The sequence below is a fragment of the Protopterus annectens genome, chromosome 8.part0 (assembly GCF_019279795.1).
Source record: "Protopterus annectens isolate FY-2018-M chromosome 8.part0, PAN1.0, whole genome shotgun sequence".
Classification (NCBI taxonomy): Eukaryota; Metazoa; Chordata; order Ceratodontiformes; family Protopteridae; genus Protopterus; species Protopterus annectens.
In genome coordinates, this window is record NC_056741.1 from 939,711,783 (window position 1) to 939,724,697 (window position 12,915).

General features: G+C 49.7%; 1 protein-coding gene across 2 annotated transcripts in view; it reads right to left on the reverse strand.

Moving 5' to 3' along the window:
• Nucleotides 1-12,915, reverse strand: part of LOC122809167 (phospholemman-like) — a 935,896-nt gene that overhangs the window by 147,293 nt on the left and 775,688 nt on the right. The window lies entirely within an intron of this gene.

Sequence of the window (12,915 nt, forward strand, 5' to 3'; positions counted from 1 at the left end):
GTGAAGAACTTCTCAAAAGCAAACCTCACACATCTTAAGACTGGAGTGGTACCCTGCAAGGCCTCTGAGTCATTGGAAAACACAACCCACGCTGCTGAAACCCTTACAAATGCCTTCTACGAGCACCTCCAGGAATGTATGGATCAGGCAATCCCTAATAACATCAGGACCCTTTCCACCAAAGGCAGGCGCACGGTCTGGTGGACCCCAGCCATAAACAAACTCTACAACAAGAGGAGAAAGCTACTACATGACAGAGCAAAATCCCTAACAGGGAAGGCATCCCTGATCAATACTAGCAGTAAAATACGATCACACATACAATCATCCAAGGCCACCTGTGGGAGAGGACTCGCGAAAGACACAAAAGACAAACATAAGGCCTTCTTTAGCTATGGTAGAAACATGGGTGGAAGCTCACAGTTATGCTCGGAATTAGTCCAGAATGGTACAATGATCACTGAACCCACAGACATTGCCAACATACTGGCAGACAGGTTCCGTGCATATTTCTCCCCTCCCTCCCCCCAAGAGGAGAGATATGTTTCCCACCAGAGTCTAGCCTCCCAAACATCTCAGATGCCCAGGTGAGAGTTGCTCTCTCTAAAGCGGAAAACACAGCATCAATGGGACCTGACGGTGTCCCCGGCTGTGTGCTACACGACCTCAATGAGGACCTAAACCCGCACATAAGGCTGCTGTTTAATCTTAGCCTTACTACAGGATACGTACCCAAAGAATGGCGTGCGGCAACTGTGGTCCCACTCCACAAAGGCGGAGCTTCTACGGACCCTGGACATTACCGCCCTATAAGCTTGACGAGCCTTGTCTGCAAAGCCATGGAGGGGGATCATAATGGAGCTCATAAATGAAGACATTGGGGACCTACATACACTGGATCATACCCAAGTCGGCTTTGTCGAGGGCAGATCCTGCCTCTTGAACCTGGTCGACCTTTCGGAAGAGTCACTAAGGCCATTGATGAGGGTAAGGCAGTTCACACAGACTACCTTGACCTAGCAAAAGCGTTCGACACAATACCCCACGCGGGCATCATAGAAAAGCTCACCAGCGTAGTTGTAGACCCACCACATGTCACAAGATGGGTTGCAAACTGGATCAAGGACAGAACCCACAGGGTTAGAGTTCCTGGTGCCATGTCAGACTCTAGGCCGGTCACGAGCGGTGTCCCACAGGGCTCAGTCCTAGGCCCCCTCTTGTTCAACATTTATTTTTCTGACGTGCAGGCAAACATGGGGGGTTGTGACTGACAAGGTATGCAGATGACTGCAAACTGGGCACCATAATCGACACCCCATCAGACACAGACATCCACCAGAGGTCTCATAGAAATGGATAACTGGTGCCAGAGCCATGGCATTAAGCTACATGCCAAGAAAGGTATAGTCATACCCTTTGGGAAAAACAAGGTAACCCCTAATTACCACATAGGTGGTAATCCATTAAACATGGAAAACATTATCAGGGACCTGGGGACCCAACTTGTCAGTAACCTCTCTTTTGACACTCACACTGCCAATGTGGTTAGGAAGACTTTCTACATTGCCCACCTGATCATGTAAGGATTCACATCCAGATCAGGGGAGGTCATTGTACCCCTGTACTCTTCACGTATCAGACCAATGATTGAGTGCAACACCCCATTCGAAATGTACCTAACCCGACACCTGCAGCAGTTGGAAGGACCCCAAACATTCCCCACCAAAAGGATAAAGGGGCTCAAACATATGTCACACGCTGCCCGACTGAAGGGACTCCGGCTCTATACAGTCGCATACCGTCTGCTCCGAGGTGATCTGTGCCTAACATACAAGGCCATGTCCAACCCGGAATTCATGGACATGCTCCACCTCATAAGATCCAAATCAACCAGAGCCACAAGAGCAAGAGACACACACCTCAACACGGATATAAATAGGACGTGCTGGAGGGACAGGTTCATCACCCAGAGACTCCCTACACTATGGAACAGAATCCCAGTCCTTGTGAGGCAGAGCCCCTCACTGACTCTGTTCAAGAGAAAGCTTGACGGGTGGATGGGAGATCATAGGTATACCCCGGGAATCATCTCTGTATCACTACTGGCAGAGGCTCAGCAAACTAATGGGTATAGTATCCTCATCCTAAGGGGTGGTGAAAGCCACACACACTCTGGCTAGGCTTATAAATGCCATAGGGCAGATAGCCTAGTATGTACCTATGCACCTATGAACCTATGTAGGTGTCCAGGCAGGTTGCGAGTACATGTGGTATGCTGATATTGCCAGATGTGACTGTGGGTAATCCACAGCTACACATGGGGACCGATAACAGTGCTCCCTGTAGGCACATGCGAGTACACCATAGGAGGGATTCAGGTTATCAGAACCAACATGGTGCTACACATGTAACCATCACACATACCGTGAGCACAGCTCAATGCATGCTGCACCTGCACCTGCACTACATGGTATGTCTGCTGCATGTTGACAGTGCACAACCCACGTCACATATGCACCAGTCAGTTTTCATACACAACCACTGCAACATACACATCACATGCTATGCATACACAGGTATCACATACACCTCTCACTATCTTGTCCACCCTGTGCATCAGAATATATTTGCATAACCCTGCACCGATGGTGTGGATGACAGGGATGCAGCAGAGGCTTCATCATATGCACAGGGTGATATGTCTGCCAGGGGCATAGGCTGCACCAATGGATGACATCATGTGTGTGTGTAAGGGCCGGTGAGTTTACTGGGCATGACTGTGCAGAATGCATGTGGATGTGGTGGAGCCCTACAGTTGTGTCTGCTGTGTGTGGGTATGTGTGTACACAGTTCAGCCATATGTGATGCCTACACAGGGTATAATTGGCAGCCCCAGACTGTACAGTGCAGGTTGTATGGCTCACTGTGTCCGTCTGCGGCCACGTGACCCGTGCCTGCCTGTGGTCGCACGGGCACTACCGGGTGGAGGTATAGAGTGGCTACTCTCCGATGACACATGTCTGCTGGAACCGTGTCCACGCTGGGACTGGCCAGGGCCACGTCCACGTGGCCTGCTGTGTCCTGGTGTGGATGGTGTAGCACCAGCTGCACTGCTACCGGCACTGTGTGAGTGGGCATGAAAGGTGGCACGCACACGTTGACCTACACTAGGTGGTGTTGCTTGCCTATGCCCACGTGTCCTACGCCTCACCCCTACCAGGTGTTCCAGCACAGACAGCTCACACTCACGGATTGCCATGCCTCGGTCGAGGATTCCAACCATCTCACCTAATCGCCTATCCAGTACATTAGCAATCTGCTGTTGAGCATTCACCAGTGACTGGATGTTGTCATTTAGGGAACAGATTGCAGCCCTCTGCAGCCTCTGCCCTTCTTGATTCTGCTGTTCTGCACGTGCCTGTGCCGCCATTACAGTCTGGAACATGCATCTGGTGATACCAGCTGCTGCACCCTGTACAGCAGGTGCATGTCTGCCAGAGGTCCTCCTATGAGCAGCACCAGCCACATGCCTGTGTGGCACATCACCAGTCATTACACTGGCAACATGGTGTGTAGGCACACCTTCTGTAGCCACCACACATTCCTGCTCAATGCCAACAGACGCTGACTGTCCTTCCTCTATGGGCAACGGTGATGTGGTATGTGTTGGCATCAGAACCGTGTGCATGAATGAGGGGGACATAGGTGGGATGGTAACCAATGGCACAGCTTCTGCCCCTGACAACCCTGCCTGTACCTCATGCATATGGTCATCACCGCTAGTATCTGTGGGGACACTAACATCAGATGGACCGCAGGAGGGGAACGCACCTACACCACCTGTGAATACAAAGACATACTGTAAGGTACATTACACACACGCAGACACACATGCAGACACACACACACATGCAGACACACACACACACACACACACACACACACACACACACACACACACACGCAGACACACACACACACACACACACACACACACACACACACACACACACACACACACACACACACACACACACACACACACACACACACACACACACACACACACACCATGCATGTGATATTGCAGATGGCATGCAGCATTCCCACACTACAGCACAGGGAATGCAGCCCAGACATTAATAGTGTTAGTATGCATACTGCCCTGGGGTGCACACTAAATCAAACGGGTGTCATATCAGTAGGCATGCAGTACACACAATCATGGTAGTTTGCATGCATCACCGTGATACACCATGTGGCCACAGACAGGTTAACAGTACACATGGCTGACGTTACCTTGACATGTAATCCGCCGACATGTGCGGTAACATGTGGACATGTGTGACAATGGTGTCCCGCCACATGCACCACATCATAATGGGCTTCACAGTGCAGTGTTGTGTGTACAGCCTACAGATAGAATGCATGTTTAGCATATATGTCTGTGCAGGTGTGGTTAGTGTGAGCCATGTACATAGCTATACAGTGGGGAGTACAGGCACTGTGCCACTGCATGGCAACAGGATGCATGCACGTTGCTTTGTGATGCATAACATGGACGCATTGCATTGCCATGACTGCAACACAGTCATGCCGTTCCACAGCACGTATATGGTAGACATCGGGCACCTCCGGTGGCTGCAGACAGGCATTCCGGTTGTCTGTTGTACCACATCAGATGTACAGGTGGTCCACTATGGCTATGATCACACTATGTGTGGACAATGTGCAACGGTGTCTATCCACATCTGACGTACTGTGTGGCAACATGCCTGTGGCTATCACCCATGGCCATGTGTGACTGGGTCTTGGACAATTGTGTGTGATGGGCATCGTGTACCCATTCCTGTGGTGTCCCATGTGACATACACCCATACATGTCGGAGGTGTCACAATCCAGAGGGCTATGCAGACAACAGTGTGGATGTTCGCTATGTCGGGTGTAGGTCATGTGATGGTGTGACAATATTGCAGACAGAACACCACGGGCATGGGACATGTCGGGTGGCGTGTCACAACGTGTGCACACAATGCAGGGGCATATGTCACATTGGTGACACCTGTGTGCTGCCCAGATCACTGCTCACTGTGTGGTACTGTGTGCGTACCACGAATGGTTTTCCAATGCATACTACATATGCATCCATTGTAGAACACCTCCACCGTTGTATGCATAGCTGACTGCACATACCACACTGACAGGTACTGTGGTTTCATGCTGGTGTATGATAACGGTTGTATCTACTACACATGGGTGGCATGTGTGTGTCTGGTGGTGCAACCTGTATACCGTGACTGGAACAAAACCCAGGTGTGCATGTTATACTTGGCCACATGGCGAATAACTCTACACTGTAACATGCCTGTTACTAACAACAGTCTCACCTGCGACGGACCCATGTCTGTGCGACACGCCAGAGGTACCTGTATAGGGGCAACACAACAGTATAAACATTATCCATGACTGTATGACAGCCACAGTTCACACTGTGCATGTCACATCATGTACCTGTGTGATAGCATGTGGTATGCACACGTCTGCAAACACAACGTAGCATACTGTAGTATGCGGCTTGTGTGCCCATATACCTGGCATGTGTTGTTACTTTACATGATGTACAGTGACACCTACACCTACAGTGGATATCATACTCATATGCAAGACTGACTTACCAGGCAGCTCCAGGCTCATTGGTTTGAGACACCCACCTCCACGATGGCGGCTAGTGTTTCTGCATGCTGTTCCCTGGGTGTCCCCAGACTGGCCAGGAGCTCCTCCATGTGTGTGAGACCTGTTCCACCTTGTTCTCTGGCGATTGTGCGTGCCGTATGAGGTCCGTGCAGTGTCGGCGTATCTGCTGGTAGGTGCGGTTGTTGCCACCCACGTCATTCACCCTCCTGCGCATATCCTGCCACAGGTCATCCCGCTGCTGCGCTTGCTGTGGAACATGGCTGAATAGCAGGTCATAGTTGCCATGGAGCAATGGTATGATTACTTCATCCTCCTGGCGACTGAAGGCTGACAGTCGTGAACGAGGCATTATCTGTAAGACATAATGATGGTGACAGGTCACATACACACTGATGTACTGGCATACCGCTGAACATACATTGCTATGACATGTACGACATCTGCACAGTAATCTCTGAGACGCATCATGACACTGACACAGCTGACATGTTGCTGTCACACCTGTCACACCGTTATGCAGTGGGTATCATATCATATCTCTGTGTCAACCCATCACACTGTACATACCCCATGTAGATGGTGACCTGCTGTGGACATGTGTACCTGCCTGCACCTGTGTTCATACCAATCAGCACGTGGCCCGATGTGTGCACAGTTCTACTGTTCACCTGGATGCTGTGTATATGTCACTAGGCATCACAGACGCAGCCGTTATGGATGTCAGCGGTGGCACTGCACACATACACATGGACACCTGTACATGCATGTGTTGTGCCATATACATCTACTCAGCACTGTACGGGTGTTGGACAACCTGCCTCAGCTCGCCTGTATTGCACATGTGATACACATGGGACAATGTCTAATCATATGACATTAGCAGGGATGGTCATACATAGCATGTGGCGCACATGTTGTACACGCTGACACACAGCACTTGTGACACCACAAGGTGCATCAGTGCCACATTACTAATCTGGTCAGTTGATAGTGCAAGTGCCATGTGGCCATCGCACCATGTATGACTGTGATGGCACGTGCAGCCTTGCTGGACAGGGCTGCATGGTATGGCAGGGTATATCACATACATGGCACAGGGATGTGTCCCGCCTGTGGGATACCAGTATTGGGAGGGTGGCTGTCCATTCCATATGTCATTTCTATGGGTATATGGACATGTCGCATGTCTATCATCATGGTGTGGACAATGGCCTTCTGCAATGTAGGCAGCATGCTGCTTGGTGGGGGTGTGTATGGTGCATGCTGGTATCACACATCCATGCATACACATTACCCCTAACAGGTGCTATGTGCTGTGATATTGTTCAACACAGTGCTGTATGTGCCCACACGGTGATATCCCATGCACATGGATGGTACCCCAGCCTGACATGGGTACCACATATGTCTACATCCAGTGCCTGCTGCCACCACCATGTCGGCAGGTGCACCACACAGCACCATCCCTCCCACAGGGACCATGGTGTTGAGCACAGCCTAGGTATTCATTTATGGGGGTGGGGATGTTCACATAGCGGGGGCACTGCTGGTATCATCCATCAGGCCATACACGTATGACGCACACCTCACACACACAGCCCATTCAGTATGTTGTTCGCAACACTGACACAGCTATACTGCTAGGCCAGGGCCATTCCCAGCCGTACATACACAGAAGCATAACACGTCTGTCTGTGGCATGGGCTACAATGACGGTGGTGTTCAACACATACCGTGTTCGACTGTGGCTGGTGCTGATGTTCTGTGCACATGTCAACACAGTAACCCTGTTCTACTGTAGCCAGCAGTGATGTGCTGTGCAAATGTCAATGCTGCACATTGTGTTGGTGTCTGTCTGTCAACAGGCCAGTGGTGGAACACGCAAGGGTATTTGTAATCAAATATGCATGCCACCCTGTACAGCTGTACTGCTAACATCTCGGGTGCTAATATGTCATGGACATGCACACCTTACCCGGAAAGATGATAGTGGGTTGCCACCCATACCCATTACCTCTTGTGGGTTGCTATTATCCAACACCCTATTTGTATTGTATGTTCAGGCTATGCACCTGTGCAGGACATGTGGGCATGTAATGCACTACTGCGTACCTTTGCACCCATTGCACAACATGTCACACAGGTACACTGGCAGCCATACACATCACAGCTTGATGACGGTACGACAGGTGTTGTACACACGTAACACATATCCTGTGGGACATGGTCGTATGTACAGGCATGTCCGACAGTCATATACCAGTGCTACCCCTATATGAATGATATGCCGTACATGTGGCAATACAGCAACTGTCACATGTACTCGTGCAATGCCCCCCTACCAACACTGAGTGGTACTGCCTGTGGGGGATGTGTGTCTGCATCCATGCTGTGCCCATAGCTGTCAGTTGTACATCATTACATGCAACGTACCTCATTTGGTGTTCTAATGGGTGCATGTTCATCATGGCTCCACACTGGTTGGGTCTGTCACACAGTCATTGTTGTACAAGGTTTACATGCCAGCCATGGCTTACTATATGTGAATCAATGTAATTCATTGGGATACCATAATTATACATTAGAGCAGCATATTCCAGCCATCATATAGCCTTCCTAGATGACACTGTTAGCCAGCCAGTAGTAGGTGTTCCACCATCTGCACATTAGTCACACAGTACGAGGGCTACTGTTACCCATTCTGGGGACAGGGTGCTGACAGCTGTGGATGGGTGTAATGCTGTCGACAACCATGACTGCACCTGACGGTCACGTCTGGATGGGTAACATTCACAACACACACCTACCTTCACGGAGTACCACATCATCTACAACAATGGACATTCCTGCCAGAACAATGTATGCAGTATGTCTGTATGACCACTGTAGGCACCACTGGTGGCCCCCAGCATGGCAGCCAACAGCACCAGTGTATATCCCGCAGACCCATGGGTTACACCATTCACAACGCACCAGTCACGGATGACCCTGTTGTGGATCACATTGCAGTTCCACACATCATGTTACACAAGGCATCATGCACTGAGATGTTGCGGATGGGTGAACAGCTCTGCAACTCAACATACGCACACATGAGACATCACCTGGTACAATATATCTCTCATACAACATGTTATTGTGACTGCCCTGTGATGGCAATACACAGACTACGTGTACTGGGACATGCGATGGCTCACTGGTGTTATAGCCCTCTGGGTGTGTGTCTAGCCAAGTGTACAGTAGGCAGTGGTCTGAACACAGGGACACTGTACATAAACCTACTGTGTCACTGCAACTGTTGCCTATGCTCCTACTGTTATTGTACAGGCATGTGGTATCTGACCGCTATGACAGTTCTGGTCGAACACAATGCTGTGGCACTCATGACCTGCAGCCATTGGCCTGGGGTGTGGAGCACACATGTACATCTTCACATGCTATACTGCCTCTGTGGCAGTTTCACATAACTGTCTCCGGCAGGGCTGTAACAGGCAGGCACGGCATGGGTCATGTGGGACAATGCTTGCATCTTCCACTGTGCTGCACACAAGAGAGGCACACACACTATTGCACTACTCACATATCTCTGCGGTGACTGGGACCTGCCTCCATGCTCTGCAGCACATCTGCGAGTACGGATTGTACACGGATCGTACCTCCCAGGCACATACCTGGACTGGAACACCCACAGGTGAGGGGTTCACACATCACACAGTGTTTTGCACACATCCTGGATAGTTGCCTAATACAATGCATCATAGCTGCTCCATGTGCAGATACCCGTGTCTGTGACCGCTATACACATTGTAACAAGCAACAGAGTCGACATTGTACACCACAGGTTACATACCGTCTGTGTTGTTATACTGTACATTGGGCCTCAGACAGCTAATACTGCCATGTGCTGACAGCAACCCACACTTCCCTGGAATAGACACCCATGTTCCTACACATGCTCGAGTCATGCACTCCGCTCAGCTGGATGACACATTACACAACACATACCATACCTACACTACCCTTAGCATGCACAATACCTCCATGTGACTGGTGTGACGCACCTGGGGTTATCCCCTCTTTGGTGGATTAAACACATATGCTACATGGCCCTGCTAGCCACACCCTGGAAACACACCCATCGCAGCATACACGGAACATGTGTACTACAACCAGTACTACCGACGTCTGCTGACAGCAGTTGTTAATGGCATGACACCCCAGCAGATGGACAGTGCGCATACATATGCTGACACATACCACAGTGCGCTTCCGTAGCATGTACACAATTGCAGACACCATGCTATTCCACACAGAGACATGGAGGTACTGACCTGTTCTCAGACGCCACTGTGGCGGTCATGTTCCATGCACATATGATGTACAACCACATGTGCATGCTGTTGCACAGTGGTGTACATTCACATGTGTGGGGTGCATCACTTGTCAGCCATGGTGGGTCCTCGAAGTCCATGATCACATACTCCAAGGCTAGTTACCTAAACATGACTGCCGCACATTGCGATGTGGGGCCTGAGGCATTGTGGTGGTATGTCTGTATTGTTTGGCTACATCCACATCTGATGTCACATACAATAGTCACCCAGGCATTGCAGACTGAGCTAATGTTGGCAACGTGCCAGGCGATGGCGTACTTACTGACAATACACCCTCTCACTCACTACAGGGTCGCAATCCGTACATGGACATCATAGTGTCCCTGTGGACACATACACGGTACTGACATGCACACGATATGTCCTGGGATGCTGGCCCGATGTCATCTTCCGATGTCCCTGGCTGTAATGTCCCACCAACCTGTTCGGTATATGTCTCTGCACCAGGCCACTATATTCACTGCTAGCCTGTTGTCGGACATTCTGTACCCTGGCCGCCGCACAGTGGCATTTCTCACACTACCCACGGGTGGCACTGCATTGCACGTGTGGGACTGTTGTCATACACCCATGACTGGACCATTCTGAATGGCAATGGGGCACATCCTCATGAACGTGATTCTCACACACATTGATGGCCTCGAGGCCTTTCCTAGCACCCATCTTGGGCTTGTGTATGCCACAGCATGGCACATACACATGCTGGCCACCTGTCATACCATTGCATGGGCGGTTGGGGTGGTATGGAGGCCGACACATCAGACGTTGTCCTCACATTGCTCTTCAGTACCATTCCACGTTCTGGTATTGGCAACTTACAAATCCACCTGCACATCATACCCTGTGTCTCAGGATGTTATGCTATGTGGCTCATGGACAGGACACACAGTGGTGCGAGCATACCATAGTACCTACTACATGTCAGGTACATATGGCATTACACAGTCCTCAGTCATGGGGCCCCTCATGTTCACTATATGCTTACATACAGAACATGCTGTCACAGAGTACTGTCCATGCCTAGATATCCCACGCCTACATACCAAGCTCCATTATTGCTCCACCAGCTCATACCGATACCAACCATATGGGTGTCAGTGTGGCAGATACATCATATGAGTATCATGGCATCAGGATGCATGACACATGGTGCATGCACATCACCTTTGCATAACAACATTCACCCACTGACTATCACATTGATACTGGTCCCATACATACATATCACATTGTACATGGTTGCTGTACATACATATGCCACACACGGTCCTGTGGTTACCGTATTCCACTGTGGCATGGATACCCTTCTGCAAGGCCACACCTCTCTGTACTCTGTGTGATGCTGGTACATAGGTAGCCATTGTACCTGTGAAATACACACATCTACACACAGTCAAGGGTACAATACCACATTTATGGTGTACCTTCAACAACAGCTACAGCTTTACATGGCACAACATTGTCATGCCACGATGTTTACCAGGCTCAGACGGTTTACATATGCGGCTGACATATGGACAACACATCTGTACACATCTGCATACCACATACTCAGGGGTGTCTTCTGCTCTGACACGGCCCATGTCCTCCACATTACTGATGCATATACTCCTCATACATGAATCTGCGGTGGGCAGTGTGAATGGACTGCTCCTGGATATGTGCACACACACCACACTGCATAGGCTGGGCTTCTGTGTTACTTCCACAAACACAACACACACCATGCTGTGGAACATAGGTCCTGTGCACATCCCACAGGGACACACAGTAGCACTGTTCATGTGATACCTCCCTTGCTGTTTGAGTGACATGTAGTCCTGGTACCACCACAGCAGTGGTACTGTGTAGATGTGCAGTTGACACCCGCCTCTGCTGTTCACAGGACACTACCATGGGGAGGTGACACTACTGTGTACACTGCACATGTGTTTACACATGGACCCGCCAGACTGCATTGTTGCCCACTGTGCACCTGTGCAGCTGCTACAGGGCCTTTGGGCATGGTTACTTGGTGTCCCTTCCAGTTCGGCTAGCTATCATGCTACTACTCTGTCCCATACCTACAGGCCATATGTATTCTGTTATTGTACATACCAATAGGCAATACCTGTGTTATGCATGATATGCCTGTGATACTGTGTATGATATCTGTCATATCTACCTAGACAGCTTTACATTACACATATTTCACATAGTATCCCCTAATGCAGGGCATACTTGCACGTCGGCCGCACCTTACGTATGACATCAATGGTATATGCCCATACACATCCGTGCTGTGACAGTATACATACATGTCTTATCCCGTGCTATGGCACTTCCTTGTTGGACATCCACTGCCAGCAACACCGTGTGGTATGGCATTGTTCTCTCTCTAATGCCCCCCTGTGGCAGTCCTTGTGGTGTCTCCGCTGTGTACATGATGTCCCACTGCTGTACACACAGTGTCCACAAGCATTGGTATGCTCAGCAGGATATCACTACATAACTACCTTTCACCACTTTCTGCATTACATACAAGTGTAATTAATTACAGCCACCATTCATATACAGTACAGCTTCATCATACACATCATGCGTTACACAACCATACATATCGTGTGTTCTACATACCTTGTCGGTGTTTCATTCCATGTTTTGTTCTGTGTATCGTTTTTCTGTTTTCTTTCGCTTTCGGTTGTACACTGCTGGTTCGGTATGAGCATATGGTTTGAATATCCTGAGAGTCATCCTTATATCCATCGATACCTGCAACATGTGAATTCATCCCACCAATTGCTGTTCCTCAGTGAGTAATTACGTGCATATCACCTGTGCATCTAT